The sequence below is a fragment of the Lepeophtheirus salmonis genome, chromosome 1 (assembly GCF_016086655.4).
Source record: "Lepeophtheirus salmonis chromosome 1, UVic_Lsal_1.4, whole genome shotgun sequence".
NCBI classification, from domain to species: domain Eukaryota; kingdom Metazoa; phylum Arthropoda; class Copepoda; order Siphonostomatoida; family Caligidae; genus Lepeophtheirus; species Lepeophtheirus salmonis.
Window position 1 is genome coordinate 14,623,945 of NC_052131.2, and position 7,143 is coordinate 14,631,087.

Here is a 7,143-nt window from a genome sequence, read left to right on the forward strand (position 1 = left end):
TTGTTAAACACAAAATGAATTAATGTATACAATTCGAAATGAAAGTAGATGTACTTTAAAGGGTTTTCTAAAGTGAAGTAAGTTTTAAAACAAATATTGAAATACTAATTTAAACTGATAAATTTGTCCTTCAAAAATAAAATGTCAACTTCAAATCATGTGTAGAAGATTATGTAGTTAGTTTCATTTGAATAATATGAAATATTATATCCTACATTGATCTTTCAATATTAATGGGGAGAATGCTAACTAGTCAAATAACTGACAAATACGCATTATACCAAAAATGTATTGATTTGAAGTTAAAATAACAATTATTTTCTTGGCCTGAACTTTTAGATCGTTTAAAGCTTATATCATCATAAAGCCTTTTTTATAATTTTTTTGACATTATTTTAAACATTTGAATATAAGTTTGATTATGATAAATGACTATTTATAAATTTATGATTTTGACATTGAAAAAGATAGATTTGATATTTTCCGTATTCATGAGGTTGTGGACATGATATATTTGGACTACCAGAGAAAACGTAATGCCAATTGGAATAAAGAGTAATTATTCATCATTGATTCATCGAAGGTTACAGAAATAAAAACCATTGAATCAAGAAGCAGGTTATAACAGTAATATTTGCAATATTTGATACCTCCTCAAAAAATATTAATATTTCGAATTTCTTCCAAAGAAAACATGAAACCTACATATTTTTGGTTTCTGATCATTATGAAAGGGCACAAGACCGAGATGTAGTGATGATATTATATTTTACAGAGTTCATAAATCTCAGAAGTGAGATGACTGTCTTCTCATTGTCTTGTACCTGTGAGATAAGCTCAGCAGCTGTACAGCTCCAGCATGAATTGAACGCACTGCAGGAGGATGACATTCTCATACAAAATTTCAAAGAAATGAACCTAATCGACTTTTATAAGTCTCTACCTGCGGCAGATTACTGTAATTTAAAGCGGTTTGCCAGAAGATTTGAATGCATGTTTGGAAGTACGGATACCTGTGTGCAAGCAACTGTTTTCTAAAGTGAAACTCATGAAAAGCAAACTGAGAAGCAATCTAACTGACAGTTATCTGCTGCATAGTTTGCGTCTGTGCACATCAAGAATAGAACCAAACATTAACCATTTGGCTAAAAACATTCAACATCAAGCTTCTCACTAACTATGAATATTATAAAAATATGCAGTTAATATCTCCTGTCATTTATAAATAAAATAGATGCATGTTTATTGTTTCATATCCTAGTTGTAAATGCTATTATTTTAAATTTAAATAAAAGCGAAAAATACCAAATCAGGGTTTTGTGTTGCAGCCCTCCACAATTGGTGGATTCTGAAAAATGGATCTGCTCTTGAAAAGGTTGCCACCCATGGTCTATAGTAAAGCTTTAAACCAAGTAACGAAACGCGACCGTTAGCCTAAAAAAATTGTATGGTCAGTATTTTCCTTCGCTAGGTGTAGCTTTTCCTATGATTCATTCATTTATTTATACGTCAGAAGGTAACTAGGGATTTTTGTTTATCAATATCTTATGTTATAACTTATAAAAAAGTTATCGGTCTCGGTTCTTTTGTTTTTGTTCCTATTTAGAATGTGTAAAGAAAAAATAATATATATTATTAAAAAAAAAACTAGCTTTAGTGACATTTTCATATATTAAGTATTATGAAATAAATTACGTCATTATTTGACGTCATCACTCATCGCCCACCAGAGCGGTGTTAAAAATCAAGTTAGAGAAGTCTGGAAGGAGAAACTGAGGTTCTGATCGAATTTCGTCATAACTCTATAAACTTCTTTGGAGGAATGAATTTACAAAACATATTGTGCGGGATGGCATTAAAACTTTTCGTTCTATGAATCCTCTTGTTGTAGGATCTTTAAAAAAGGATGTGCAATTCCGATCATTTTCGTTGCCCAAGTGATGACATTGAACCTTTAATTCATAACATTGGACCTGTGAAAGACCTAGATGGAATGATCTTAGTGGAATTTTTTTTATAATTTAGTAACTTTATGAAAAATCTTTATTATTCGTGGATGATAGTTAAATTAGTGAGCTAAATGATGATTTTCTTTAATTGACTATTATGTTCATTGGTTTAATAGAAGTTACTAATTATAGAATAAAATAAATAGTCACACTTAATCTGAATTATAATTTATATATAAAAAATGCTTTAAACTTAAAAAGTTTTTTTTATTGACTTTATAACTATTTAGCACGTATGCTGATGACAACATCAATATCATACGAATATCTACTCACACATACCAACATAGTTGTAATAGTTTGACACATTCTTGTTGAATATTATATAAAATAGGGGTTTGGTTGGTTTGTTTCATGTGTGAAACAAAAAACATTTAAGGGTTGAATGTCTAATATTAATCACAAATAGCTGATAGGTCAGATGTAATCTATTTTGACTTAGATAAATGTTATCGTAGCATATTGGTATTATTTACAACTTGTATTTATAATACTTGTACAATATATATCATCTTTTACGTACTCATCTTTACCTTTTTAGTATTTAGTGGGATCTCGCCAATAATGATACACATTTTATTCGTTTAGTCCTCCATCTTTCCATTTACTTTCTTCCGCGTAGCTACCTCCCCATTGTAGGTGACGACTCGGGATATTTACCTTCTACTTTTATGGTAGCAAATATTAAAATAAGTTAAAACAAATTCAATTTTTAAATTATACATTTATTTTTATATTTATCGCGCAACCACCTAAAAAATCAAGAATAGGCAAGTTATTTATATTTTGAATTAAATTATTTAGTGCATCATTTATCTTTATATAATATAGATATTTTTTTTTTTTTTTTTTGGGGGCAAAGAAACTGATACTGATATAATTTGTTGGAAGACAACTTCTTGTAATCCATTTTCCTTAATGACGTTTTCGAGAAATGCGCAGAGTCTAAGGAGTTATTTTTTCTAGGTAAACTTTCTTCCGTTCTTTTATTCCTATTCCATAAAGCTGGCGAATATCTTGGCTCTCTTCTTGATCTTTCCATATATCTATCGATTTAATTATTTTTAAAATAATCGCCAATGACTGAAATCCTCAGGAAATGTTTCTGTGAAGATCTCTGAAGTATTTATAATTCTATCAGGAGGTAGAAAAGGTAAAGCAATAAAACTCTTTATTTTAGTTAGTACATTATCGTTTTCAATATAAATTTGTCGTAGCCCTGACTTTTGAACTTGCCTCCACAAACACTGAACCAAATGAAAAAAATGTCCAACAACTTTAGACAAAGGGAAAACATCCTTAGTTATAGATATAGTGTTTAGTTCAAAATCAGCTAATCCACTGATAGGATTAATTGTAACTCAAAATGTGTTCTTCATTAATCGATCCTGAAATCTACTGTATGTCTCACTCACAGTTTTTTTTTTTTTTTTTTTTGAAAGAAGTGCATATACACATGGAATTACTGTATCCATTTGGACACGATAATATTGTCTTTCAATGAAATTAATCACAATCATATTGCTTCATGATGATATTATATTCATGATAATGGACAAAACGATATTACCTCAACCTTTTTACCACAATCATTTTACCAGAGACCACCCCAACCCATTCAGGATCTTCCTCGTCCTAATGAAGCATTCCAGAGGATCACTCTCCCATAGTGGACTTCAGCGAAGAACGAAAAAGACTGTTTGATTTCACTTAAACCCATTAGGGAAGTGAAATGGAAGGCTTGTTTTGTGTTAACTCCTTATCCTTGTCATCATCAATTCAAGACCCAATTATCGTCAGTCATATTTATTGAAATTACTCATTTGTACTGTCTGTCATTTGTTTAGGACGGCTATCAATTATCATAAGCTTTCTTCATCAAATAGAAGATAGACTCCTTGGAGACTGTTTGAAATTGAATCTAAAGATAGATCGTGTTTCTTCATCACTCAGAATTAAAGATAAAGTTATTCTGATGAAGTGGAACATAATTACATATAGTGATCATGAATCATTAATGTCAATAATCCTTCAGTTTAATTCTACTCTTAACATATAGTAAATGTTTTTAAGTGTATAGAAAACATATAGAATTTCAAATACCAACTGTACAAGGATTGCTTGAAGCAAACAATTTTTAGGATTAAATGTATTTCAAAACTTTCATAGCATGTATTGTTATGTAATGATTGTCGGCTTCATTATTTAATTTTTTTCCACTGAAATTTAAAAGTAGCTTGGGCAGCATAGTCTTTAAAATTAGTATTGCTTCTGCATTTTAAATCTAAAGGAATAGAACATTCTCCAATCCTTAATAAATCAATAAATAAGTATACAAATAACTTTCGAGGGATTGAAGAAGTTAGTAAAATATTTTTTGCTTGAGGTGAAGAAAATATAAGAACATGCAGATGATTTGCATTCAATGTTGTTAAAGAAAGAAAATCTGACGATTTTTTAAGATCACCTCTTAAGATCTAGAATTGATTTAATCTCATTTATTTCTTTTTAAAAAGAATCATTTTCTTTCTTCATAATATAAAAAATTTCAAATAAGCACTGTTTAGAAGAATTTATTAATTGTATGAGTTTTCTTCACCTCAACAAATTGTCGGCAGCTTATTAATAATCAGCCCATGAAAACTGTTTGTATTGCCCGAAATGTAGTTCTAATTGATCTCAGGTTATATTGCCTAAACAGATATACTTACGGCCAAACTAGTACTCAGAGAGCTGTATAATACCTGCTGTTGTATGTATCGCAATCATAAACGTCTCATTGGCAAGTCCTGTTTTGGCAGATGAAGGTGATGCTTTCCATGGGAGCAACCACCTTAAAAAGTTGAGTAAAAATTCCAAATTCTGACTTTGATTCATGGAAATAGGCTTTCTTTTCTCTCTTTGCTCTATAAATCCTGATTTATTCGATAGGAACGGAGTAATTTAATTATTTCGATTGGGAATTCCCACCTCCTCTCTCTGAGTTTTAAATTCCATGTAATTGTTTGTTTATCGGCTATGACGTATGTCTAAGGTTCATTTTATGTTTTCACGTTTTGAGAAGAAAAGAAAAGAGGACGAATAGAAGAAACGTATATAAAGGTAAGGGTGATAATTTTGGTAATAATTGAAAAGCGTGGGAGGAGAAGAGAAGAAATACTTATGGCATCATTGATTAAATAATATACATGTTCTTCTATCAATCAAGAACGTTATCATTCCCGCCTTTATTATTCAATATTAATATAATATTACATGGTGATAGTCGATAGAGAACTGAATAAAATGCCTAAAATAACGTCGCCTTCTGTATGGATTTCTGAAAATGGAGGCCCAGGAATTTGGAAAATACTTACCGGATGAGAAACAGATGGTTTGTCGTATTTGTCGATATAAATGTGCCTTTAGTCCCCTGTCTAGAATTACACGCCACTCATTATCCTCATCTCATATCAAGAGCATGGATATTCATCTAAAAAAATCAAGTTAATGATGAATACATCAAGTCAGACTTTAACTCTGATCTCACAAAGATGCTTATTGCATGTAATATAACCTTATCCATTGCTAATCATCTACGTTCAAAAAATTTATGGAGAAATATACGGGTAAACCTATCCCTTCCCGAGGAACCATCATTAAATTAATGGAGGATGTTGGTACTGATGTCATTTATAGAAATACATATAAAAATGTTTTGAGTCATCCTCACCAAATGACGATCAAGTTATCAGTAAAAATTATTTACTAATATCGAAATGGAACTCTGAATTTTGTACTATCTCACAGTAAGTATTCAATTTTTTTAAAAGCTAACCATAAAATATGATTCTATTTTAGCTAAACATATCAAGGATTATGATACACAACTCATTAAATGGCAAAAACAACTGCTGAAATGGTCACAACAACGGGGGTAGTAGCTTTGGATGGGTTGCAACTAGTTTGTCTGAGACTAGTTTCTTCGCTTAAAGACTTGGGTATGATCATTAGGTTTTCCAATATTACATAGTCAATAAATATTACTTTTTTATCACTTAAGGCTTAGCTATGGTTGATAGGTTTCAAGAAATAGTGTTCAGAAAACTCATAAAAGGCAGAAATAATTAACAATTGTGTGTATCCTTCATGATAATAGTATGTTGTTATATAAGCATAAATAACGGGGAAAATATCTTTTTTGATGTTCTTAATAAGGGGTAATATCGCCGGACATTACTACATAATTAGGTTTTGCTCTAAATCTTTAAGATGGACTTATTTCTAACATTTTTTTGATTAGTATATTTATTGTCTAATTTTTTATTTTGACATTAACTTTATCATTAATAATTAGTTAGATCTCATCGGTAGAGATGTATCTATTCTGTGCACAATTGTATATAGCAACTTCCACATGAAGAAGAGGGGTGATTATCTTTTTTGATTAAACTCCACGTCTCGCTGGTGTTTTGCGACCTAAAGTTATGACATCTTTAACTGGATTCCGGTGTCAGAACAACAAGATATTATTTGGATCAATCTATTATTTCAATATTCTGTATATATAATTTATTGTTATTAATTATATGATTCCAATTGTTTAATTTTGTATATTTAACATATATGTATGATTGTATATTTTTTATTATGTAGATTATATTTAATTAAAGCCTTCTTTTTTGAACTTGGAACTTCAAATATATTTCAAATACTCTACTTTGTCGTTTCATTAACTATTATTCTGAGAATAAGGTTCATAATGAATTACAATTTCATGGAGTGTGACGTTATAAAAACTACTAAGTCAATTATACGTAGTATATCTTCATTAAACATTTTGCTAATAAATACTTTCGTTATACCCTCAAAAATCATAATAAAGCAGACAGATGATAATCACATCAGTATTTTAAACAGTAATACCATATGTATCCCCCCCCCCCTTCTCCTTGCACGCGTTTTTCTGTACAATATTATCAACTTTATATAAAGGTGAGGCAGCAAGGAAATTCTACGCTTGTGTTTTTGTCATTATCAAGAGCAGAAAGGAACATTTAATGACGTCACTGTTGAGGCACATAACACTCTGTAATTGTAAAGTAATAATTTTAAAATACAGACTTAATCCATTGTAAGGCAACACAAATTACGT

At 30.2% G+C, this 7,143-nt stretch overlaps 2 long non-coding RNA genes across 2 annotated transcripts; both read left to right on the top strand.

Annotated features, from left to right (window-relative positions):
* Positions 1–96: 96 nt before the first annotated feature.
* Positions 97–2,209, top strand: LOC139905337 (uncharacterized). The gene is made up of 2 exons (XR_011780000.1): positions 97–627; positions 690–2,209. It is a non-coding gene; the product is annotated as an uncharacterized lncRNA (long non-coding RNA).
* Positions 2,210–4,328: 2,119 nt separating this feature from the next.
* LOC139907563 (uncharacterized) lies at positions 4,329–6,694 on the top strand. Its single transcript, XR_011784268.1, has 3 exons — positions 4,329–5,797; positions 5,850–5,989; positions 6,052–6,694. It is a non-coding gene; the product is annotated as an uncharacterized lncRNA (long non-coding RNA).
* Positions 6,695–7,143: the final 449 nt, after the last annotated feature.